At 44.6% G+C, this 27,405-nt stretch overlaps 1 protein-coding gene and 1 long non-coding RNA gene across 3 annotated transcripts in view; both read right to left on the bottom strand.

The window, feature by feature from the left end:
* Nucleotides 1–27,405, bottom strand: part of LOC119390976 (polyamine-transporting ATPase 13A3-like) — a 585,099-nt gene that overhangs the window by 23,457 nt on the left and 534,237 nt on the right. The gene's annotated exons all lie outside the window — the stretch shown is intronic.
* Nucleotides 146–12,430, bottom strand: LOC119390980 (uncharacterized). 2 transcript variants are annotated; one of them, XR_005183548.2, is made up of 4 exons: nucleotides 12,319–12,430; nucleotides 10,283–10,352; nucleotides 6,351–6,416; nucleotides 146–317 (listed from the first exon to the last, which is right to left on the bottom strand). It is a non-coding gene; the product is annotated as an uncharacterized LOC119390980 (long non-coding RNA). The 2 variants fall into 2 exon arrangements; XR_005183547.2 differs by having other exon boundaries at nucleotides 6,358–6,416.

The raw sequence follows: 27,405 nt of genomic DNA, 5'->3' as shown, positions 1-27,405 counted from the left end.
TTACAAAAATAAGGCATTGTGCTTCTTAACGTGATTATAGACAACCTTTTACCATCGAGGTTAACGAGTTTACTTGCTGTGTCTACACATGGCCAAGCATACAACCACATGTTGAAGCAGCACGGAATCAATGAATGCATCTTGCACCAAATACTCATGTTTATTTGTTCTCCGTGCTGCCATGCCTAACACGTACGCCCTGCTGGCTTGCTTCATAAAGTAGCTTCTTAGGAACTTGCAGATGGTAGAAAGGCAGTTTTCTTGAGGTAGTGCAGTCAGCCAGATTGGGTGTGCTTTGAAGTACCTTTCCAGGCATGCTAGAACAGAATTGAATAAAAACAAATAAACTGCTTTTGCTAAATTTGGAGCAATAACATCAATGAAACCAGCTGCAATAACTTTGACCAAAGGCTTAAACCATATCAAGTCAAATAAAAGGCAGCATGTATCAGTCCACATGTCCGTAACGTTCTAGTACATAGTTCATTGCCAAGGCTGGTGTGCAAACCCAATTAGCTACAAAGTACGTCAACGGATGTCCTCGCTGTGTGCTTTGAGACTCCATATCGCTTTTTCTTATGCCAGCCATCTTTGACTAAAATATGCCAGCAACCACTCTTTCCCTACCGAGTTTTTTGTTAAAAAACTATAAAAATACCATTTTTTTATTTGCCCATTTGATTTCACGTGTCCCGAAACAACTAAAAAACTATTTAAAGGCACTTTATTCGCAAGATAAAAGAAAAATATTTTTTGAAAGTATGCGGAAGATTGGCCTCACTGCCCTGCAACACAGAAGGTGCCCTAATTTTTATTCAGTCTTTGGTGCAGAAAATGTCTTTAAACTTAAAAAAATAATAATGTGCGGGGAAAAGGAGCCCGTAAAAAAAAGCCCTGGATGCGTCGTGATGTTGGGGGTTTCTTTACAACTATTGCCGTGCACTGTCGATACGTTGAGATTCGGTGGTCATCCGAATCTGAGGATTTAGAAAAAAAAATATTCTGTGTAGTCGCTGCCACACTTGCACGGGCACTGATATTCTTCGTTCCACAAAACTTAAGCGAACAAGCTAAACAAAGCTGTTGCCGGCACTCGCGCACGTACACCCTTTTCTAATTCAAGCTGCCAGAATCCCGCCTGTCCTCAATAAAATGCATGCTTTGAGCGTGTTTTTATATTTTTTGCTGCACTATCTGTGTAAGTCAAAGACAGCGCAGCAAACTGAATCGAGTATCTTAATTGCAGCGCACGCAAACGCTTCTTTCAGCGTGGACGAGCCCAGTTCTTCGGTAGGAGCAGTACAAACCGTGTACGAACTCAGATCGTCTGTGGTAGGAAATGGGTTAAAAAGATTTTAAAGAGAAAAACAACTTCTGTCATTTAGTGCAAACAACTTCAGAGTACCAAAGACACCACTCTTTACGCGAGAAGATGCTTGGCAGGCGATTCATGAAAGACGGTAGGCATGCAAACTTGAACACAAGAGAGAAGTCAGGACAACACAAATGCTGGATAACGACTAGACGAACAAAGTTAGTCGGCGTTTGTGTTGTCCCAACTTCTTTCTTGTGTCCGTGTTGCATGCCTACCATCATTTATCATGAATCCCTACCAACTAGCTCTGCTTTCTGGCATTGGCAAGCAAGACAATGTGCAAAAAGAAGATACACGAGGCGATGCTGCGTAGACGTTCCCACACCAGCTCTCCGTGACATCAGATTTTGCCAGCGCCTGCTACGAGCAATATTCTTTACATTGTGTTTCTACAGACCCAAATCTTAGCATAATGTTCACAGAATTTTAGCGAACCAGTGTGGCCAAAATACCAAAAAGACGTGATCTTCGCAACATCATGTTGACCTGTATGTGGTGAGTTTTAGCATGAAATTCAACAAGTGAAACACTGGCCTTCATTTCCTCTTCTACTTATTTACCTATGAAAGTAAAATAATGACATTACAGACCTTAAATAATAATTTATTTGTCTAAACTGACCTAAGGTTTCACTTTAGTGTCCTTTAAGGGGAGACACTCCTCGAAATAACTTTTTCATTTCCAAACAAATTGCTGGTCTCAATAAAAGTTTATTCCTCCTCCTCCTCCTTGTAATAGACTTGAAAATACACATACACAAATACACATACACATATGTTGGCATCAGATGCAATTCACTAAAGATTGTTTGTGCCAATACAAGTGCACTGGCACTTGAGTTTGCAAATCTAAGTGAAACGGCACAGAAAAAGAAGCTACAATGTATGCTAACGTCCTTCACGTCCAAGATGGTGTGAGCGTGTTGCGTTAGTGTGCCGTGAATGCGCTGCGTGCAGAACTTTCCTTTTTTGGCACGATGGGAAGGCATGAAAGTTTATAGAAAACTTTGTGGAGGACAGGCACAGCTAACCACGTCATCCAAGTAAGGTGTATGGTTTTAATTGTTTATATTTTTTGTTCATATTCCTATGCTCAAACACAATGTGAAGACTAAAGAGCACTTATACTCAAATAAATAGATTACTCTGGTAGGCCATACCTTACAAATTTCATTATTCATAAGTGTGCCGTTTAACTGTATCGCTGTGAATGCTGCAGCATAAGAATGAAATCAAATTTCCATAAAGCGCAATTAAAAGAGGTTTAAATTGTTTTTCCCATGCTTTCTTTGAATCCATTACTTGTTTTTTTCATATGGTAGTGTTTAACGAAAACTGGGCTCGCCTATTGCTTTCCGTCCTCTTCGTCCGAACAATAGAAGCATTACTCGCTGAGTGCGATAAAAATAATGCCAACTAGGGGAAAATGTGACAAAATCAGTCTGAGAAATGGCAGAGATGCAAAATGGACACAGCATATTTGTTCAATATTCAACACAGGTCTTAGGCAACAAACATTGATGCCATTTGTCACCAGCACTGAATGGGCCAAACCGAAGTATATAATTGGCCTAACAGACTGCTTATGTCCAGCATGTGTAGCAGCCACTGACCTATATGCTTGGGTCCCCAAATTGAGTGCCATCATTGCTCAGAACAGCAGACGTGACGTTCAAACTAGCATCACTTTTTTCGTAGAAAGTGAGTGCATTGCCGTAGCCTCGAACCCTCAGCACTCAATAAATAAAAGGTAATCATCTACTGACCAAAAGATTCTAATCAGGGCACCATCAGAACTGACAGTTGGGCAAGGTGGTACTGATTCATCATTGAAATTTTGCTGGTGTTGTTTTGGCCTCTTCTTCGTTCTTGTCTAGTGTAATAAATGATCAACCAGAACGTATACTTCGTCGACCATTCTTAAACATCACCAAGTTTACACAACATTAGAACCCATACATATGCCATACTTTTGCGTGACAATGCAATCCTGCCACCCTTTCATTTATTATCATTGATATGTATACAGACAACCTTTCTTACAAAAAGCCTCGGCATTACTGTGTTTTTCAGAACACCTTTCAGATCTTTGCAGGTGCATTTGTTGAATTTTTGCCTGTTTACTGTGGATCTACATTGACGTGATGGCTGGATGATGTCTTCACACAAATTTCACACAAATGTATAAGTTCCGAGGTCATGTCAACCTTGCAATTCATTTCAAATAGATTGACTGTGAACAATAACCGAACTCCGAGATCTGGATTATTTTTCAGTTACAAAGTACTATATAGGCAGATTTCTCCTGTGCTGTTTTTGATGAGGGCAGATGTGCTGGCTAGAACTTATGAATATAAGTGCCTTGCAATGATGACACAGAAATCTTGGGCTTTGACATGCAGTTCAAAGGCTACCACACGTGCTCGGCATCATGTCTGCAGTTCGTACGGCAATACTGGACTCATGTTCAACCTATTCAAAGCTGGTGAAGAATATTTAGAATGACAGAAAGCTGAACAAATTGGTAATTATTCACCTTAAAACAAAGGTAGGCATACAAACGCAGGCACAAGAAAGAAGTGGGGCCAACACAAACACCAGCAAACAAATGAAGAAGCATACAGTGGTGGAAAAGAAAGTGGACACAAATACCTTTACACGCATGAGCAGGGATAGGGAGACACTTATCAATCCGGCACACTTGGAGCTTTACGTGAGACATAACACTTCAGGAATCTGATTTCTTCGTCATGCAAGACAGCTGACAGATGGCTCACACATGCGGTTCCACTACTATCGATATGCCAAGCTCCTACCATTACAGGTTTTTACACTTCCACTGTTGTATGAAACTACGCATTCATTTAATTTTAGCGTTCATTTACACTCTCGACAATGCAAGGTTATATTAGATGGTAAACCTCTAGTTTATGACTCCTGATGTTTCGTTAATCTCTGGTAAACATAGCGGCCCATTTGCTCTTTGGAGAAGCAGCAACAGCGAAGAGAAACATTATACCACACTTGTACCGCAATCGGTAAATTTTTGATGTGTTCTACGAAATGAATGTTAGTGCACTTTTGTCTATTATCTGTTTATTCTCTCTGCAAGGTGGCGCAAATCTTACGTAGCTTATTGGCAGCCGTAAAGACAGCATTACCACGGTATGCACTTCCCACTTTCTTTAGCCTGTGACATAAGCAATGAGTGTAAAGAATACCTAGCCTAAGGTACGCTTGTTACTGTTAATTTTTGCATCCATGTTTGCACGTGACACAATCAGCTTCTTTAAACGTTCAGTGACAGTGGCTACTGCAAATCGAGGATAACCTGCATCTAATGGATGCGTAACCTGTGCGTTAAAGCTGGCCTTCATTTTGTGTACAGACTGGTGAGAGATTAGTTAAAGCATGACATGAAAATAGCGTTTTTTCTAAGCTTTGAATGCTTGGAGTTGAAGTTTGACAACACTATTGAAGCTCCGGAAGAATACTGCTAACAAACTTGGTTTTCCTGAAATGCTAAGGAAATGCCTAAAGTTTGTATATTATCATTCTGAAGCAATACTTCAGTGAACTTTGGCCATCCTCCATTTAACTCACACTGTTGAATCATTGAGGTAACCATGGATTCAAATTGGTAACCACAACAAAATATCAAGTAAGCGTAACATGCGCAGAATTGAACTTGTATTGATTTAAAGATGCCCCAATTCTCACTGATTTATACCTTAGCACAGTTTACAAATGCTTGGAGGAGGCCATAGGTAAAGATATTATTGAGGTTTTTCATTACGTAGACAATTACATGATTAATTTTTTTTAACGGTGATAAACTTGAAACCGTGGTTACCTCAGTGAATAGACAATTTGATGTGATTGAACGAGGGCTGAACCTTTCTAAATAATTGGCTCAGAATAATGACAGAATAGTACAATTTCAGGACATTACCTTAGTGTTTCTGGGGAACCACGTGTGATGGCAGTATGCTCCTAGATCTTCAAAACTACTGTTCAACTTCTCATCCAAGCATTCTAAGTTTCTAAGGAATAGTACTGGAATTGCTATGCCATGCCATAAGTATTTTCTCACCAAGTCGTGTGTGCACACAATGAACACCAGCTTTAATGAACTGGTTAGGCATCTATTAGATGTAGGTCATTCTTGCATTGTAGCCTCGGTAGCTCAATGTTTAAAGAAGCACATTTTGTTACGTCTGAACGTGGTTGCAGAAAGCAATAGTAACAAGCGTGTCTTAGGTGTTCCTTACAATCAGTGCTTATCTCATAGGCTAAAGAAAGTGAGAAGTAGATAAGGCATTAATGTTGCCCTTATGGCCGCCAATGGGCCGGGTAAGATTTGCGCCACTGTACTGAGAAAGAATGAGCCGGGAATAGACAAAAGGCAGACTCAAATATGTTTTTGCAAGACACACCCACTAGTTTACTGATTGCTGTGTAGCTCTGGTTTATAAAGTTCTTTAAAGCTGTGGCTGTTTCTACATAGGACAGAGGGGCTGCTGTGTTATTCAGAGATTAACTGAACGTAAGAGGTCGTCAACCAGTGGCTAACACACTAAATTATATTTGCATTGTCGAGGGTGTACATGCACACCAAAATTCAATGAATGCAAGCTACTATTCGCTAGTATCGAAATCACATTTCTCTCACGTAAAGTCCCACATCTGCCAGATTAATAAGTGTCGCCCCACGCCCGTGTGCAGGTAAGTGTTTGTGTCTACCTTCTTTTCAGCCGCTCTGCATTTCTTCAGCTGTTAGTCAGCAATTCTGTTGTCCCGATTTCTCCCTTGTGCCCGTGTTTGCATGCCTACCTTCATTTAAGATGGTGAAGAGTGGCACGACTGTTTGCTGCTCAACCGCAGTCTTGAAGAAAATGTCCCCACATTGCTAATTCATGAAAATATGACAGTTTTGCAAGTGAACCACGAACACAGCTGCAGGATGTGAAACATACCATTTACCTGACTCTCGCTGCATGACTTGAGTAAGCATGGTGCTTCAGGACAGCTCCTTTGCAGATCTAGAGCAAAAACGCAATACAAAATATTAAACAAAACAATACAAATACATGTTTTTACTATAAAAATGCATATAGGTTAAAAAGCACGAGCTCGTATAAGCTGCTATTCACATATTTTAAAAAGTTTTCAAGAAATAATTCTCGAAGCATCCACAAGCTACAAACATAAGTAAATTTGATAAGATGCATCGTCAGTGTGTGAGAATGCATTTTGGCTGTTACCTTAGGTTATCTGCGTGCAACTTTTATAACAATACCTGGGCAATAAACTTTATAAATGCACTTCATCTGGCACTTTGAGACTATTAATATTTACAAACGTCTATGACATGGAAAGGTTATGCGGCTTTGAATGATGATCAACAGTACATACATGACTTCCCCAATCAGCTGTGAAAATGGCTCAAGCTATCGCTCTCTGTCAGCTAAATACACGGTGAACAGTTTTATTAAACCCCATTGCCAAGATAGCTGCTTAAGACATTGCAATGACATAGTCAACAGAGAACCGCAAAATTATGTATTTCCAGGTTTGTTGAATCAAAAATAAAATGATACGTCGGCCGCGCCACCAGTTTGCTTTGCGTTGGCTTATATGTATTAGTAGATAGGAGGTTGCTATTGCATATACTTCATTTTAGGCCAAAGACCTAGAAAAGTGTTCACATTGGCTCTGACTGCCTTGTTTCCTAGTGGCGTGTGTGTCATCTTCACATCTTCTTGTCTAATGCTGTTTCATTGCCTTTTATATTGCACCAACCAGTGCAGTCCCAGTCAAGCACACTACTGATTGAGTTGTGCATCGCAATCATGCAAATGTGGTTAACAAATATCAGCAAAATAAAATGTAAGGCACAATTACCTAGACAAACATAGCTTGTTTTGAACGAGAAAACTGTATTTCATTATTACGCTTCCTCCACACAGATTCCGCAGAAGTGAGTCGCAAAAGATATGTTGTTTTGATGGGCAAAATGAAGTATATGTGACGCGCCTATTGACGGCGTTTTCTACAGAATATACATATTTGGTTTTTTTTTTGTTTTTAGATTTTGAAGAAACCGGACACTAATAAGCACACAAGCTAATGTGCATTCATCATGTCTGGCTGAGTAGCTATTCGATTCATGCAACATTTCAATAACAGAGCGAGTTTCATAAAAAGAGTGTATAAGAAGGTTACAGCTGTTGCTCATTGTAACAAGTTTGCTTGCCCTCTCCTTTTAGCAGATTTCTATAAAATACAAGAACCAAAGAAGGAAAATTGTAGTGATGCACCATTTGGCACAAGGCAATATGTAAGTGACTCAGCGCTTAGCCTATAAAAATGACACCATATCTTAAAACAATGGTCATTCCTGCAGTGCCTGAATGTGCATTCTCATAAAGCTTGAATTCTTGCATTGTTTTAACACTACTTAAAAACTGATGATAGTTATTGACTCCAAATTCTTCCACAAAGAGTCCTATTCGCCTTTTAGAGGGAGGCAGCAGCCCACTTTCGCATACGCTAGGCACAAATAAAATCTGAAAACATATTTTTCTTGACGAACAGCCACCAGAGCAAGGTTTTGCTGCATGAGCATAACTAAAACTGAGATTTATGCACAATGCCAGCTGATAACCATCAGTCGCACTAAAGTGAGCACACACAGCAAAGGTCATTTTGGCCCGTTATATCTCGTGAACAAAGCAAATGAGGACATATGATATTAAAACCGTGTGCTCACTGACATAAGCACTCTTCACTAAAAATTGTCGTCAAAGTTGAGACCGGATTGTTCAATTTTATTTTTTGAAAATGAACTTTTTTTGAAAAAAACTCGCTTCTTTAGCTATTTTTTTCTTTTTTTGCGTTGCCCGTAGGAAAATGATCTTCCGTACAAATGCTGCAAAGGTTCTTTTCTATATTTGACACTGTTTCGAAGTTTCCGTTTGAAAAAGGAAAGGCGTCAAGGCGCCTTTCCTATTACAAGCTTAGCACGCTTTTTTTATTTCTACCGTGTTTGCCATTTTTTCACATCATCCTTTTGAGAACAGCATAAAAAAAGCTTGGATGTAATTCACAATATTGCGTTTTAAAACCAGGAAAAAAAATTTGGACACGTCATTTACAGTTCGTGTTAAATTCTGCCGTGAAATCCGAAAACATTGCAGTGAGCAAAGACAGGAGGCCCGCACCGCCACCTCCAAATATTTTTTTGCCACGCCGGGAGCGTTTCTTGGAAATAAAATTTTCGGTTCAGTGCATTTTGAGTGTGCCCACATAAAACATACCAACCCAGGCAAAACAAACATATCGACCGGACAGGCATGTTTGATCTCTCGTGAAATCACCCTGCTGTGCATTGCTGCTGTGTATTTGTGGAATGTGTTTTCTCCACCAATGCTTGGTCGAGGCCACCTAAAATACTATTTTATAAGAACAGATGTGCTACTGTTAATTTCTGGGATGTCAAACTCAACAAATCCGCATCCCTTGGCACGTGTCACTCAATGCATTAAAAAAAGTTTAGCCTGGCTGGTATAAATCCTAGCAGGGTATCTCCATCCTTGATCCAATTTCGGCGCTAAAGAAGTTGATATTATGGTACAGATTCACCATCCATGGTGCCACTCAATGGTACCAGGCTGCCCGCAATGGGAGGAATCTCTTTGTCGTGTTCCACTTGGCATTCGTGACCAAAATCATATGGCTTTGAAGATGTGTGTACAAAGTATGGATAGGCATTGTACGCCTCAGGAAGCATTGCTTTTGTGTGCCTATCTGCAGCACATGCATTTATGCCACGGGTATCTCTGCGCTGGCATTAGGTGTCGCCAAAGTACCACGAACATTCAACTCTAGAAAAGAATGTTCAGAGCCACGTGTAACGTTCAATGCAACAACAAAAGCAAGGATTGACTGCAAGCCTACTTGGTTCACAATGAGAAGAAAAATGCTACAAGGGTCGATAGAGTGTGTAATTGTGCTTCTTGTATTGCCCAAAAGTGATGTAGCATTATAAAAATGAGAGCGCCGTGAGAACACCATCTAACTTTGAATATGTAGGAAAGCTTCAAAATGGTGCTCCAAGAACTTTCACACATGATGAAATGAAAACAGCAAAAAAGAATGAAATATTGCACAAAACATCACAAGTCATGTCATGATTGTCATAACTGGAGGAGGGATTTCAAGCTCCCTCAAAAATTTAAAATGCTGCATGTTCATATAAACACACACACACACACACGAACACAGCACAAAAATACATGATGTATAGCAAGACCGCTACCATTAAAAAATTTTCTGGCGAGGCCCCTGCATGGTGTGTATTTGTGTGTGGTATTCTGTGCTATCTTCATTATGACACTGTAGCAATACCACAAATCTCTTTGCTGTACAAGGGTGTATACATGAAAGCCAAATTTCCTGAATGTGGCCCTATTTCCTTGAATCAATGCAGGAATGTGGGCGGTGCCATTACTAAACATGCAAATGGAAATAGGAATAATAATAGATACACAGAACAGCAACACAACACTGTAACTGGTTTCTAGACTTGACAAATTCGGCTGTTTTGGTGCCTGATATAGGTTGTTGTTATAGATTAAACTAGACCTAGAAATGGAACGACACACTTTAGTATTGAGCAGCTTCAGATCTAAATGCATTTTAACTTTGATGTTGATGTGTGGCACATATGTCCTATGTAGTATCGAAGATTCCTACTCCACATTAGCACTCCTACGTGTTCCTATGTTTGTGTGTAGCAGATGAAACTTATTGAACCTCACCACATGTGAGTAGTCACACATAAATCGCAAGTTTGGTCTGTGACAACAATAATGTCAAAATTGTTTACAACAGAGCTGTGGCCTACCTGCATTTGTTCATCACTCAGGTTCACATCAGCATTGGCTGCATATGGTCATCACCAGCAGGGGAGGCGGCTGCAACAATTTCTTTGTTAAAGCATTGCCGAGAATTTGGCTGGTAGGACAGGCTTTGAGAGAAAGTTGTGTAATAAGGCTGTTACCAGTCAACTCAGAGGTTATGCCAAGCAGGCATGGTCTCACGCAAACCATACACCGAATAATAGATGGGACTGACAAATACAGGCACATTTTTAACTTCATTCATCATGGAACTAACACATTATGCACTGATTAGCTTATGTGTTAGACAGAAAATAACATGAGGGAGGCCAATATATTTCACTAATAACACACATCCTTGTCAGCCACATGCTATAATGGGCATTCGACAATTACCCATCTAAGAAAATGTGAATATATGTTATCTGAAATTTTCAAAGCCTCATCGTTCATGTGATTATTGCTCAATACACTTTCCCATGGATTCTACAGAATGAATGTCGACAGCATGTGCTTTGCTGCCTTCAACATAATTTATGAGAAATACACTTTGTGCTTGACGAAAATTGCCGAGTTTTTGCAGAATTTCTGTGGTCTACATGTCTTTTTACAGCCAACAAAGCTCCGCATGCCAGTGTTGCACAGAATTTCTGTGGTCTACATGTCTTTTTACATCCAACAAAGCTCCGCATGCCAGTGTTTCACTGTGCCATATCAATGGATTAGCAGGGGAAGTTGGGCGAGTTGGTACGTTATCATATTCAGCTGAACATTTAGCGCAGCATAGGTGAGGGAAGAATTGGATGACACTGCGCTCCATTCCGGGTCTATGCCACGTTGCAGGTTCAACGAAACAAGCCATGTGAGTGCCATATAATCTACCTTAGATGCAGGGTGGCTTGTTTCCGTCCTTAGCAACATACACAATGTGCAACCACATTTATAGCATACTTTAAGCAATTTAGCATACTTTAGCAAATTAAAATTTATGGTACCGTAACAGAGCCTGAGCTCGAGCTCGTGGGTATGATTACAGTGCTGTTTAAGTGGTGCTTTATGATACTTGCCGGAGTCATGGAAAACTGCAGTCCACCTATCGCTCCACCAGTAGAGCGCGAATAGCGTATGAATGGTTTTACATAAACGCACTAGCACATAAACACAGTAATGAGTGCTTAAAACAAGCTATACAGCTGCGGAAGTTAGGAAACAAGTAATACGAATCCAATAAAAGCAGAAGTTGAGGGTAAGATGGGAGCTTGAAGAGATGAAAAATTCGTGAACACGGGGTGTTGCTGGCACCCCGTGTTCACGAATTTTGCACGTAATACCACTGTCACACGTAACTGCAATGCACGAACGCACATACAGTGCCGAAAGCAATAGCAAATTCAGATGAGAGTACGCTTTGCCAAATTAGGTCAACACGCACAAAGGATAAAAATGGGTGAAACTGACAAAACTAAATACAGTGTCATGCTGCAGAAATTGCATTTTCAGCAAATCCACCTTAGATATTGCTTAAAAGACGACAAACAATGTCCAAGAGTGCTAACCTAAACGCTTTTGGCGGTCACGTTACTTAAGGACGCACAAAATGCACGCCTAAAGAAAATATCTCTACATACAGTTTATTTCTCCCACTGTACTGATCCACGGCTCATAGCACAAGACGGTGGCTGGATATCATTCCTTTAGAGCTCGTTCAAAAGAAAAAAATAAATCAAGCTTGGATTTCATTGCTTTACCCCAAGTAAGTTGACAAGTGTAAACTGCACGCATAAAACACATGACGATGGTGTGTCTGAGAAAAATGTCTCCTTTCAGCAAATATTAACATAGAGCAGCGCGTGCGCACGAGCTAATTACCAAAACTTTATATAACTACTGCTTACGCTCTTGGACAAACGTCGTGCGCGGGCACCATGCACACAACAACGATATGTCGTACCAACAAGTTATGCGATTTCCTTCAGGGACAACGCATACTACAATAAGAACGACTGACAACGTACGAAGCGTAACATTCAAAATCACTTACCTCTGGCAAGAAAGCACGCTGGCAGCGTACGCTGCAGGATGACCGCCGGTTTTCAAGCGATGTGCAGAGCAAGGAACGGCCAAGCTACCCGCGTCCGGCTGTCCGCCGGTATCCGCCTCGTGCATCGGTATGGTGGCGCCACCGCTCGGCTAAGACGGTTGTGCCCTCTCCCAACCCCCCATAGGATCTCATGCGTTTTGAATGAAATTTGCGATTTCGTTGCGCAAAAACAAACTAGCGCCATCTCTCGACAATGCGCCACACCGACGACGCAACACTTCCTCTTGCTTCCACCGATACGCGATGCTCCTAGGTGCCCCTCTGTCCACTTTCTTTTATTTCTTTCGGTGGTCGTGAGAGCGCGCGCTGTGCTGTAGCGCACCCGACAAGACCGGCTGGGCTCGTCGCTTTCATCGCGTCTTCCTTGAACGTTGCAACGTTAATATTGTGTTAAGGCGGTGGCCACACGTCGGACGATGAGCCCTGATTTCGTTCAGCTACCATCTCATCAACGGCAATGTTTCAGACGCCTCAGTTGTGTACTTTTGTCCGTTGATTGCGGGACAAGATGGCCTCCTGCAAGACCGCGTTTTTCCAAGTCAGCTGTGTGCGTAGTTCTCGGCGTCGTAGCAGTTTGATGACGCGAGGACGTCAACTGGTGCTACATCGTGGGAACCGCTGAAGTGACTGCAAGCTTGACGACATTGTGCCAGAATATTCTAGCGTACTGTACGCGCACGATTGTGCTACACTTAAAATACCGCGCTTGGCCTCGCGCGTCAACCTGGTACGCCTGTGTGCAACAAGTGTGTTGTTATCGTTGTTGCGTCGGTTAATATTGAATTGCAATTGGAATACCGTTTTTGCAAAGGTGAGTGAAGCTGTAAGTAGTTGCCCTTCTCTATGCTCGCTACTCCTCGAACATTACTTCCAGAATCGCATTTTATGTTTTGTTGCACGTACCAAAGGAGAATCTAGCATACGAGATACATTACACGCGTGCGCATTTCCTATATAAATCTGAGTAATGCCACGCGTGCGCATTTCCTATATAAGTCTGAGTAATGCCATGCTCAATTTAAAGCGCATGTGTTAGAGGATTGTGGCTTCAATGGTGAAAGTGATTAGATATTCCGAAATATGTGATTGCAATGCAGTTACAACTTTCCCATATGTTAACACGGTCTGTGAACAAAAAAAAAAAACGCTGTCTGAATGTTTGTTGGTCATTTGCTTAAGTACTTTCACGCATTATTATGCAGCTGTGTGACGGCTGTTAAAACGTTCAGCAAGTTAGATTTTGGTTTTCTTGGCCTAGTTGAGTGCTACGAGTGTTGGGCGAAGATAAAATCGCGTGTCTTTTGTGCGTTTCTTAAGCAGGCATACAGCCGTAATAGTCATTGTTGTTGTACTGTTTGGGGTGTTCAATAAAACAAGAATGCTGTTTTGTACTGCAACAATTTTTATTTCATCTGTGTTAACAGATCACGCAAACAACTTGGACACATGCACGTAAGAAACGTACGCAGTGCATCGCGCGCACGCATAAAAAAACGGGCCTGTCATTTTAAAACAAATAATATAGAACAATCGACGTAACAGACGGCATGGTTGTCTAGTGGAGCAGCGTCAGCAGTACAAATATCAAACCAGAATGAAACATGAATAGAAAAACGGAGAGTAACAAGCGCTTTGCCCACGGCTTCTATGAGCCGCGCATATCCACCTATCGCCACCGTCCGCCGTTGGTGGCGCCACCAGTACCACTGAAAGCAGCAGCGCACGAGGCGGATAGCTCCCGAAGTGCTCGAACGTCAAGGCATTTTCCAGGCCCACAGAGCGTGTCGTCGAGTAAGGATTGCGGTGCTGCTACTCACTGATGTGTGGAAACATTTGATGAGGGCACGGTCTAAAGAGGGTCTCCAAATCATGAATCACGTCCCTCGATCGCACCGAACAAAGGAGTCGCAGAGAACGGAGTCGCACGGCCGGCATCTGGTGACTATTTGCACGCTGCCGCGCATCATACTCAGTGAAGAACTTGCGCTTACGTCAGTAACGGCAACACACTACACACAATGCGAGGTAACGCAGTAAACGTCGACAGCATGAACAAAACTCGACACTACGACGCACACACGAAATGCAGGACGCCGCCATGTCTGGGAAGAAGAAAAAAAAAAAAGCGGCAGGGCGATGATGGCGACACTAGCGCCACCACCACCTCAGTTTCAGTTTCGGTATCGACATAGGAACAGGAAAATCGTGTGTACGTTGCTGCAAATAGCTCAAACACGAGTGCTAACGCTGCAAGAAGGAAATGCGCTATCTTATATATTTGTCTCATCAATCTGTCATTGAAATTTAAAGCAAGTTATGCAGATGTAGCGGAATAGTTAGTGAAGTTGTTCAGGCGAGGTCGGCCTTTGACTGCGATGTGAAAATGCACATCATGCATTCACGAACATTTTCTCATGCAATTACATCCGCAGCTTAATGAATGTTTACCTTCAACCTTCACTTCATTTATTAATACAAAAGCGAGTCAGCTCTGAACCATGTGGTTCATTGCTTCTCGCTTGGTACAGCTCAACGCGTTTTGCTTCATCGCGGGGATAAAGCGGGGCGTTGACATAGCATTCCCATCACGCGGAAACACAATACAAAAGATAACTAACCGTGATTGCGTTTTTCGCGTGCTGTGTACATGGTTCAAAATACACGAAAACGTTTTCATCTCGGTGCCCACGGGTGCACGTAGTACGCAGTGCAAATGTGCTGTACGATGTATTTTTGTGCCGTTTCTTAAAGCACGAAATCACACCGTTCGTGTAACATGCATTAGGAAATTGTGACACAGCTGCCAGAAGTAAGTTATGAAGAATTGTGTCCGCTGTAAATGCATGGGTAAAACAGCATATGTCTGCCGCTCCGCGTTGTGCCTTGGGCGCTCTCACTGTTTCACCAGTGCCGTCACGTGCCCGTCGCGCGAAGGGCACACGTTACCCCAACATAATTTTTTGATGACATCGGAGCCGTGGGAAATCCTAATATTAGAATAATGTGGACGCCCTGCGCGAAATTGTTGCCTTATTTCGAAGTGTTTGCTTAGACTTCATAGTCGTCAATCGCGAGCTGCTAGTGGTTATACTTGCAGCTCCCGCTCGTATTCACAAACGTCCCTTTCCTTACGCGTAAAGGCGGCCTTTCGTAAGGAGAACTTCAGGTAAAGTGAAAGAAAAGGTAAAGCGACCTTTCAAAGACCCACCTTAGGACATTTTAAGGGCACCTAACGAAAGATGCCTTTATCCGTATGAGTGACTGTTATGGGAGCGAAGCTACAGGGGCGTAGCCAGAAATTTTTTTCGGGGGGGGGGGTTCAACCATACTTTATGTATGTTCGTGCGTGCGTTTGTATGTGTGCGTGTATATATGCGCAAGCAAAATTGAAAAATTTCGGGGGGGGTTTGAACCCCCCCAACCCCCCCCCTTGGCTACGCCCCTGCGAAGCTATGCACATTTTTACGCTTGAAATCATCCATTCATGCGCGTACAACTTAATCCTACAACAAAAGGTTAAATCAAGTGTGCATTTAAGCTACTGAAAGCAAATACCACTAGTGTTAGACGGGCATTTTGCGCGTTGCTAGCGTTGCTGACTCGCTGACTCTTGTTGGCTAAACTTTCTTTTCGGCTAAACACGAGCCGTCACAATAACGTGTTTGCTAAATTTCCCGTCGTTTCATTTGTGTGCGTTCAATGCACGTGTTTGTGCTGGTGGTTGTACGGTACGTTTGCATTCGTAAGCTATAACAAAGTGAAGGGCGTTGTGTGCGGTCCCCTCGTTGAGCCCGGGCTCCCGCCTGTTTCCCTCCATTCGGCTTGCGTCCTCAAGGGAAAGGGGGACGTCTCAAGGCTGAGTTCCCGTAATGTCCCCGTGCGGCGTGTTGTGTGGCCGTGTTAGCCGTGTTCTGGCCGTTCTCGCGGCCGTCGGTGACAGCGGTAGAGAAACGGACGGTCTCTGCGAACCGAAGTGAATGCGCGTGAACGATTTGTCTGTGTTGTGAATATTACCTCCTTCTGAATGTGGCCTAATTCAGCTTTATTCTAATAAATGGGTAAGGTTTTCTCATTTCCTTACTTGTGTTTATTTACTTCGGTCGGTGTTAGCACTTTTGCCGTTAGATTTACGCACCTAGGACTACCAGCGGACTAGTTGGGATTATTTCAAAGAAATCGGAATGCTGACCACACTGAAGAAGCGTTTACGACAGCTAGGTGAGCTCCGTTTTCGCATCTTGCTACTTTCGAGGAGTGAAGACAGCGGCATTTTGCCGATACTGAGGCTCCTGATGTTTGTTCAAATTGTGGCTCAATCGTGCCAGCTTGATCGTCTTTCCACGCGTGATATGTATCCTCGATGAAATACGACACGTGTGATTGCTCGCACATTGCTTCGAAGCTTTTTTTTTCTTTTTATTGTTGCGGATGTCGTGCTTTGCACGCACACATCGCCACGCACACATCGCCATGCTGGATTGCATAAGCCCTAGGTACTTCGAAAGCTACCTTACGGAGGCTTCCTTTTCGTAAAGTTGTCTAAAGGGGGCTGCTGAGGATAAAGTGTGTTCTTGAAACACGGTAAGGAGCCGAGCAAGTAATAAAGATGTATTCGTGCGAGTGCACCGCCGAGCTAACAATACGAACCAATACGCTAGCGGTCGATCGAGTTGCTTGTAACCGCTGCGTACAACGATCTGTGACAACGGACGTCGTGTCTATGTGAAATTCGGGCAAGCATGTAGGCGACGCAAAATGTAATTTTAGAAGTGTTGCACTTTGTCGCTTATGCTGTCTCCGATTAGTTAGGGCTTTCGTCAGTTAATTGTCATGTGCAGCGCTTGCCTCTCGCTCGTTGGTTCAGACGTGAACTCTTCTCACTTCCATTTTCAATGCAAGGAAACAGGAACGTAGCCAGAAATTTTTTTCGGGGCGGGGGGGGGGGGGGCTTTAACCATACTTTATATATGTTCGTGCGTCCGTTTGTATGTGTGCGTGTATATATACACATGCAAAATTGAAAAATTTCGCGCGGGGGGGGGGGGTTGAACCCGCCCCCCCTTGGCTACGCCCCTGCAAGGAAACACCTATAGATGCGCGTTGACAGTTGCTGCACAATGCCCTAGAGTACAAAGTTGTATCACAACAATTCGGCTGTTTTCTCGGATGAGTACTTCTATGCATCATAAATGCAGCTGATCACGAAGCATCCATAATCAGCAACGTACGTGTCCATCGACACAGGCTCCTCATGTTTCTATTATCACATCTATTGCACCCAGCATCCACCCGGCACATCTCCACGTATGCCACCACCCACCCACTTTGCCCACCGGGTCTCCCACCAAACACGAAGCATCCCTGCATCCACCCAGCACACCCACCAATTGTTCCACCACCCACCAACTTTGTGTCTCCACCACCCACCCATTATGCCCACCGAGTGTCCACCAAACCACCAACTTTCCCAGCACGCCCACCAGGGTCCCACGATGTCCACCATTACTCCCACCATGTACACCACGTTGTCCATCATACCCACCAGAATTTCCACCATTTCCATCATAAATTTTATGATGGGCAATGCTGGGATTTTCAATAGGGACGTCATTAATTATTACCTATTGCCATGCAACTTAATTATCAGAAGCCAAGCACGACGCTTTAAAACTGTCCTGCACACCGTCAACTACATTACCATTCTGCCCTTTTGTAGTATGAAGTGGTTGGATATTACCTGCCCTATGGTAGTCCAAGGGGTAAGCCACCCTTCCATCGTTTTAACACTATTACCGTTTCTGACGCTCCATAGGGCAGTATTGCCTAAATAAGTGACAAGCTGTCGTATGGCTTGCATTAGTCGCTGCATAACGGCACCCACTGAAATCCTGCACTGACGTGCTGCTATGCAGTGAAGGCGAGGCAAAGGCAAACTTCGTACAACCTAGCCTTTGTTATATTGGAAAATTTATTCCCCTTTAAAAAAAGCTACTCTTTTGAAACCTTCTGTATGTTAATTATACGAACAACGCATACTGCACAGCGATGTACAGGCGATATTTTACTTGGAACACTACATTACGAAAATCAAGCTGCTATATGGGTGACAAGGCTATCTTTCTCATCTTTCTGACATTATTGTGACCGTGTTTCTGCTTCATTGGCTCCTGCAGTATTTTTCTCGCTTATTGTGTGAACTTCTAAGCCCACAAAGTGAATATAAGAGTTGCAAAAAATATGCTAAACATGCAGCATTTTGAAATTTTTCGTCGACACCAAAAATAATGAATGTTAAAACAAAAATAACTAAACTATCATACTCATAAAAATAGGCGCCTTCAGATTAAGAAAAAAATTGTTGTGTAGTAATGGCTCAAACGATTAACCTTGTATAAATATTTAGCGCGACACTGTTTTACTTCCGTCCGCAAAGTTCTAAGCACATCCTCAATATTATTGTGTCTAACCAAGAAAAACGAGCCCTCAAAAGCCATCTTCTTTCCTTCATTCATAGCAAGGGTCTCGTTCTGGCAGACTTGATGCCTTCAGGTAGTATGCGAGGGATTATTGTTCAGATGCCAGCTCGTAAAAAGATCACGCGCTACGTGACGCCAAAAGGCAGAAAAAGAGCGTTCCACACTCGCCGCCATGGCTGCGATCGGCGCTGACTAACACTCCTAGGTTTAAATTTAAATGCACATACGTACCCTATAAAGTGGACGGGGGAATAACCGCCGCCATAGCTCAGTGGTAGAGCATCGGACGCGTTATTGGAAGGTCGCAGGTTCGGTCCCTGCCGGCGGCAAGTTATCTTTTCGTCCACTTTACCTTCTTCACATTTATATTCCAATTAGCATAAATAACATCTATACTTTCCTGGCATTATTGCCTGTCAGTTATCATTAGAATTTTGTCTAACAAAGAAAAACGAGCCCTAAAAAGCTATCTAGTTTCCTTCAAGCAACCTCTAGGTGACACAAGATTGTTTCCCAAAATATCACGCCTCAATACCTACTTCTCACATTGACATGTGCGAGCACGATTTTTTTAGAATTGGAGGTGCTGAAAAATCCACCGAGCCTACTTAATATCGAATATATATATATATATACATATATATATATATATATATATATATATATATATATATATATATATATATATATATATATATAGTGTGTGTGTGTGTAGTAGTTGGAAAAGAATCACGCGCCCAATAGAATAAGGTAATGAAGAAAGAGAACGCGACTTTCGTTGGTTTGGCACTGTATATTTTCACTAACTACTCTGTCAATGTCTGGTGGACCAGACATTGACAAAGTGTGGTCCACCAGACAAAACGTTAGTGAATATATACAGTGCCAAACCAACGAAAGTCCTAGTCTCTTTCTTCATTCTGTATATGTATATATATATATATATATATATATATATATATATTGTAGTGAAGAGAAAAGAGACAACGCCCGTTTCTGGGCCGGCTGTTCTTATTCCTCCAAGCTTCGTTCTCCTCTTCCTTCCACAAGCCGATCGCGCGCCCGTGCCCTGTGCCGTTCTTCATCATTACACTCGGCCACGCTGCAAGTATGGCATCCTGTCCACAATATCTTGTCTTTAGCCGTCCTGGACACTTCACCGTCATTTGCAACACTAATGTCTGGTGGTCTGCACTGACTGTGCCTCAGTGGTCGGTCTTTCAAACGCTGCAGGCTGTCTGGACGTTCTTTAAAAGAGAACTCCGGGGGGCGGCATTGGCTGTGCCGTAGTGGTCGCTGCACGCTTAGCTGACAATTTTGTTGTAGCAGTTTGGGGCGCTGGTCTTCATCCCCGTTTGCGCGCTGAGCAGGCAAATAGTTGCACAGCGAAGAATGCTTACAAGTTTGGACAAGCTGCGGAGCGTGGTCGTGATTCGACGTAGAAGCGTCTGCGTTGCTGTCACTGCAATCTTTAGTTCTGCGGTAACAAGGACAAAAGGTGGTTTCTGGTGCCTCCGTACCGCGCCCGTGCACGTGAACGCCACCGTATCTTCGTTCCACGTCGAAACTCCTGAAGGTTTCCGAAAGCATCTCGCCACTTTGGTCGAGCTGGTCGCCTGCCGACCGGTCAGTGACGGATCCCATGACGGCGAGAGCCACTTCGTCGTGATCCGCGCGGCGCTCAGGTGGTATACCAGGTGTCAGAATAGAGCACTTGCCGTCGTCACCAGACTCGCACGTGGGGCTGCCGGAATGGTCGATACTGGCTTCGTCGACCTGGAGCGGGAGGCTTACGGAATGGCCGATGCCGGCTACGTCTGCTCGGGTCGCTTCGATGACCTGCGTATTGGCTTCTTTGAGCGACGCATTCGCACCCTCGGCCAGTAACGGCTGTGATACCAGCAGATGTGTGCCCGACTGGTCACAGAAGGTGCTTTTGTTATCAGCAGACATTTCGGGTTGCGGTCTGTCGACTTGGGACCTTTGAGCCGATGCGGTACTTGGAGTCAAGCGGCTGAGGTTCACTCCAGAAGAATCAACGGTAAGGCGAACTTCGCCAGAGAGGAGGTAGTCAGCCCCTAGGATCATATCAGCGGGCAGGTCCTCGAAGACGGGAACGCCGGCGAGGAACTTGCTCCCGGCTTCGGTTTGGAGCTGCAGGTCAAGCGCCCCGACAGGTAATGCGCAACCACCGAAGCCACGCAGGGGTGCCTCAGGCCATGGTTGGAGGTTCGCTGGGGCATGGCGTCGGTGCAGCGCCGTGCGTGGAGCGCCAGTTTGCACAAGAGCCGTAAGCTCGCCGATTCCGATGACGTGGACCTGTACAGTTAGAAGCGACCGCGTTTGGTGGTGTGTGGCTTCATGTCGTGCATCTGGTGGTGCAACGTCGATCCGGCCACCGAAATTCGGCGGAAGGTCCTTTCTATGGAATGGCGGTGAGAAGCCGTGTCCGGTGTTCGGTCGTGGGCAGGCTGCCAAGCTGCATGTCGATGAGTTGCAGTGTGCAGTTGCAGTCTCGAGGAGGTTCCCCTCATGAGCTGCGTCCTCGTTATGCGTCTGGTTCAACACGCAGGTGTCCTGGCGAACCCGGCCGAAAACAGCAACGAGCCTGCCACTCCATTCGGTCCAGGAACGTTGCTTGACACCCTCGTACTTATGCCATGCCTCGGCAGCACCGCGAAGGCGGTCGAGGGCCAGCAGCCATTTTTTATTTTCGGGCAAGGCATGGCGCAAGCCGAGCGCATTGATGGTCGCTACCCACACATCGGCGTCATCCTGGAAGCCACGGAACACCGGTACTTCCGAATGCGTGAGATATGGTAAGGTGGCCGGCAAGAACCCGCAACGCAACGAAGCAAAGCGGTGGAGCTCTTGCGAGAGTTGCGTTAGGGCACGCAAAATCTCCCCGGTGCTCTCGGGTGACTCGCATGCAGAGCCAGGGCTAGCATCTGCGGAGGATACATCAACCCCGGTACTCACGGCGGCACAATCCCTTACCAAGGACGCGTGGACGGCGTCCGTTAGAGGCTTACATGATGACAGAGTCTTGTTCACGGGATCCATGCCATTGGGAACGTTAACCGCGTTCCCAGAGAAGTGGAGCCCCGGTGGCGTCTTCGTGTGAACTGGTACCGCGGCGCCGTTGAACGGAAGTCCAGCCGTCGAGGAGGCCTGGACGCCGTCCCCGGATGGCGTTCGCAGCGCCGGGAGGTTATGAGATGCCCAGGAGGCATAGACACCGTCCCCGAACTGTGCTTGAAGCGGTGGCAGGTAGGCGGGTTCCATAGCCAAGGAGGCGTGTACGGCTTTCCTTGGATGGCGGTCCGGGTGGCCGACGACGCACGAGCACAGGCGGTGTCTTCTTTAAGGCTTCGTTTTCGACGACTGCGCCATTGTAGTGAAGAGAAAAGAGACAACGCCCGTTTCTGGGCCGGCTGTTCTTATTCCTCCAAGCTTCGTTCTCCTCTTCCTTCCACAAGCCGATCGCGCGCCCGTGCCCTGTGCCGTTCTTCATCATTACAATATATATATATATATATATATATATATATATATATATATATATATTCCCAACAGTTTCGGGAGGGGCCCTTCTATATATATATATATATATATATATATATATATATATATATATATATATATACATATAGGTTGTGTACCGATGGTCTAAAAATCTCCGAGATTTGTTAAGGTCATCGAAAGTAAATAAGCCCGGAATAACTGGCTGTGCAGCCTGCAACAAATCACGTTGCAAGGTGTGCATACATATGCAAACGACACAGAAAGCCAATAGCACGTTTTCAGACTTCTCCCTTAACATTCGAGGTTCATTTAATTGCGATAGTTCTAACGTTTTATACATGCTTGAGTGTGCCGTCTGCAAAAAACAGTACATTGGCCAAACGGAAACTTCATTTAGAATACGCTTTAACAACCATAGATCGCATTCCAATAAGCTTCCTAGCCTACCATTATCAAAACACGTTCGTTTACCTGGACATTTTTTTGAAAATATTCAGGCCACTATACTTGAGTCAGGCTTTCGCTCTCATCATGATCGTGAAGCCCGCGAGTCTTACCTAATCTATAAATTTAACACCGTCTCATCCGGTATCAACGAAAGCACAGGCACACTTACAAGCGTTCCCACTAAGCACTATTGATCATAACCGGGTCTTCAATGGGATAGGCAGCTCTGTTTCTAATATCGCTCATGTTTCTTCAACAGTTACGTTGGTAATCACCCACTATTTTTCAGCTTTCATACCAGACTACGTGCATACGTACTGAGTTGTGTGCATAATGTACGGTGTCCGTGCTGTTTTTTACAGCGAAATCTGTTATGAGATCATTTCAACGGCCGTTTTTGGTGGCGTAGTTGTCGTCCGCCGCCGCCGCCGCCGCCGCCGGTGTCCGTAACCACTATCGCTCGAAATAAGAAAAAAAACGAAATAAGAAAAAATTTCCAGGATGGAACGGGGTTGGAACCTGGGCCCTCTGCGTGGGAGCCCAGTGTTGTACCTCAGAGCCATGCCGGTGCTTGGAACTGCCTTGCAAAACGACGCTATACAGGCTTCATGTCCAGAAGGAACCACATTAACATATGTAATTTAGTGTGGTAGAAGAGTGAAATAACAACCACGCACCACACAACGCGAATTCTGTAACCAGGCGTCACACAATGCGAATTGCGCAACGAGTGGGCTGTTAGATGCCTCCAACCCACTACAAGGGCCTCTGCAATAATTCTTCATCGTCATCAGGCACAACACCAACAAAGTGCGCATAATGCCTTACATGTTTTTAGCGGGTACCACGGCTCTCCGTTGAATGACGAAAAATGTCATAGTGGCTGCTTCCCTACTTCACAGAAATTATGATTTATAGCGCAGTGGGTTCCTCGCAAGTGCACTTGCATTGGTTGCCAAGGAAGCCCATAAGGCCATCATCCATTTCCTCAGGGTCTCAATAAAGTTCTTCCCCCCTCTCTCTGTCTCTCTTTCTCACGTCAATGTATGTTATATTGCATGGTGGGAGAGTTAAATAGCGACCGGGCGTCACACAATGCGAATTACGTAACTGGTGAGCCGTTTAAAGCTTCCAACCCATTACAAAGGGCTGAGCCACAATTTTTCATCGTCATCAGTCGTCACGTTAACAAAGTGCACATAATGCCTTACATATGTGTAGCTGGAACCTCGCTTCTGCGCACAATGACGAATAATGGCGTTGTAGGTGCTTCCCAATTTCACAAATATTGTGATTTATGGCGTAGTGGGTACGTTGCTAGTGTTCTTGTATTAGTAGCCCCAAGAGAGTTTACAACGGGCTCTAGAAATGCCGCTCTTCCAGCTTTCGCTGTGACTGTGCTGCGCTTTCCGCGCAGGCCTGGCATTTTTTTAGTTTTTTTAGTTTCTTCTCGTATTAACCTTGATGTGTTTGAAGCGCACTCCAGGAGAAGTTAAAAAGTAAAAATTGATCTTAGTGCTGCGTAGATTTTCTGTTTGCGATCTCAGACTGTTTGCAGCTTAATGCTAGCATGTGATTACGTTCCCGCGAAAAAAAAAATAGATAAAGCGCAGATCTGATGTCATCCCCCCCCCGCCTTTTTCTCCATGTGACGTGCAATCCAATATTTCTGTCATATCACTAGTGTGTAATGCCATATCAACTGCGTGTGCAATCTATCCCACTCTGTGTAACCTGACTTCGCTGCCACGAGTCCCAATTGTGCGCGCATGAATCTATGTCGACTGCGTGTGACCGCTATCTTATGTTGTCATTCTTGCTATCGATAAGTTCTTTGAAACTATCTACTTTAAGCGTGTTTATACGAAACCCACCGCGATGTACTTGTTACTTTGACAAATGTACTTGTTACTTTGACTTGTTACTTTGACACTAACGAAAACGTTAGTGAAAATACACAGTGCCGAACCAACGAAAGTCGTAGCTTCTTTCTTCATTCCTTATTCTATCGGGGTCCGCGTGGTTCTTTTCCCACTACTATATATATGTGTGTGTGTGTGTGTGTGTGTGTGTGTGTGTGTGTGTGTGTGTGTGTGTGTGTGTGTGTGTGTGTGTGTGTGTGTGTGTGTGTGTGTGTGTGTGTGTGTGTGTGTGTAAGGGGCGTAGGCAGGGAGACTTGTGCAGCCCCCCCCTCCGAAATGTTTCGTGCTCTCATACACCACCGACCAGGGGCGTCACCCGGGGGGTTTGAATTTATTGGGCTTCAGCCTCCTCGCCAACACCCCCCCCCTTTGAATATTTTCCGTTTTTCGTTCTATTATACACCTCCGTCCGAAATAACCACCTTCACCGAAGACCACCCAGGATGTCGTCTAAAACTTTTTTTTTTCGAGTACGACAATGCCAGCTCCAGCCTTCACGGGTGCGGCGAAACCGAAAAGCACGCAATACCCCAAGCTCACCCACGCATACACGTGCATATAAGGCGCCACGGCTTCGCTCCTACACCGTTGAACTAACTGCGAAGCACGGCGCTACCGCCAGCACGCCACCGCGAACACAATCTGGGAAGACTGACTTGACAGCGAGGAGGAACAGTGAGGAGGACACTTAGTTCCCTTTGGTTCCCTTGACAACTGTTTGCGCACGGAACACATTTCTGCACACGGCCTGCACCTCCCCGTCGTCGCTGGGTTGCTGCTCTCGCAGGTTAACTTGTTAACACACGGCACGCATTCATTTGTCTTTGCTCCTTCAACAGTCAAGCCGTTCATCGCGCGCGCTTATTGGGCTCCGTTACTCTACCTCTGGGTAACTTCGCCTTGGAGTGTGCTTAAACAAAAGTGAAAATCGAACGTTTTGTTTGTGCGTTTCGGAGCGCACCCTGCTCACTAATGATGGGGGGATTATAACGGGACAAAAGCACGCAGTCAAGTGCACCGACGCGAAGCGATGTGGCGCTTCAGTTGTGCGATCATCACGTAGAAAAGAATATCGTCATGTTTTTGACCTGCGCCAAAGCGTCCAAGCAATAACACCAAAGCCAGAAAAGGTAAGCACATTATATTTTTGTACTGTAACCCCTATTCCTTAGGGCACGTGAGCCTCTTCGATTTTCACGCATGAGCGCTTATGAAAGGTGGTTTTAGAGAAAATACAGATATGTCATAAAGATACTATTATAGTCAGGCTCGTGTCGTCGGCGCACATTGACCCCGCGTCGAGGCGATAATACTTAGCCGCAGCTAAAGTAACACTGAAACGCATATTTAACAAAAACTCGAAGGGAACGAAAACAAAGGGGCTAGACGATGCGTGCCTTAGCGCGCATCATGGCCCTGGGCAATTTCTCTCTTTTTTTTTTCTCTGAACGTGCGACTTACTTTGAGTGTGATCGCGAGCGCGCGCGCGCACATGGCGGCCTCCTGCGGCGGTCGCAGTAACTGTGCAGCCTACGCATCAACCACCGGCCTCCGAGTGTATTACGGATTCACGGCGCAGTCATTTCGGTTTATGACATCATATGTCGATAGAATAGGGGATGAATTCTAGCTGAGTGAGAATTAATCGTAAGCTCCAGGCCGCGTGCTGGGTTTGCAGCGAGCCTGGGAAGGAAACGGAGGAGCTATAACGTCTCGCTCGCCTGTTCTGACCATGCTGAAAAGTTATTGCAGGGCCCTTTTAAGAACACGCAGAAGAACAGGAGGCTTATAAATGTGTTTAAAAATTTTTCCCAGCATGGACAAAATAAATAAAGAAATAAGGAAGCCTACCTTTAACGCCTCATTTCATATTTCTTATAAGTGACCACCGTTAAAATTAAGGGAAATAATTTACGGAACGAACGTCCTTCCGAGCTCATTTTCCCCACACACGATAACCCAGTAGAATCAGCTACGGCAGAGAATTGCGGATTGCATTACCGAAGCATTTTCAGAACATTCTTAGTGACTTGTTTTATCCCGTTGAGATCATGAAATTTTACTTCAAACGCAAGGCACCGCGGTTTTTAATTTTTTTAGATACGTTGACGACTTCCTCATTTTTATTGACTGTCCTTCCGATCATTTTGTTTTAGAAGCGAGCAAGGCGCTAGGCACTATTCAAAATGCCTAGCCCCCCTTCAAGTCACGCACGAGCTGCCAGTGGAAGGATCTATTCGCTTCCTTGACCTCAGCCTAACCTTTCATGATAGCCACACGTGTTGGTCGCACGAGCCGCGAACCAACAAACCACTTTTGCCGTACATGTCCGCGCACTCTAAACTTGTTAAACGAGCCATAGTCAATTTGTGCTTCACGAACGCCCTCAGAAAGTTCTTCCTGCTACGTAGTGGGCGCAAGTTTTTAGCAGCAAATTGAACGTTTGTCAGTGGCAGGATATCCCAAACACGTGCTGGTATCCGTCGCGCAACGAATTTTAAGAGGAGCGCGACCCAGGGGGCAAGTGCCGGCAGCTGATGCTCCGTCCGGCAGACGCCCCAAAGTAGGCGTTGTACCCTACATGCATGGGATATCTCACAACTTGAAGAAGATTGCCCGAAAGGCAAACGCGAAGCTGGTGTTCTCGGCTCCCAATA

This window comes from Rhipicephalus sanguineus, chromosome 4 (genome assembly GCF_013339695.2).
Source record: "Rhipicephalus sanguineus isolate Rsan-2018 chromosome 4, BIME_Rsan_1.4, whole genome shotgun sequence".
NCBI lineage: Eukaryota > Metazoa > Arthropoda > Arachnida > Ixodida > Ixodidae > Rhipicephalus > Rhipicephalus sanguineus.
This window is presented reverse-complemented; position numbering and strand designations above follow the sequence as displayed.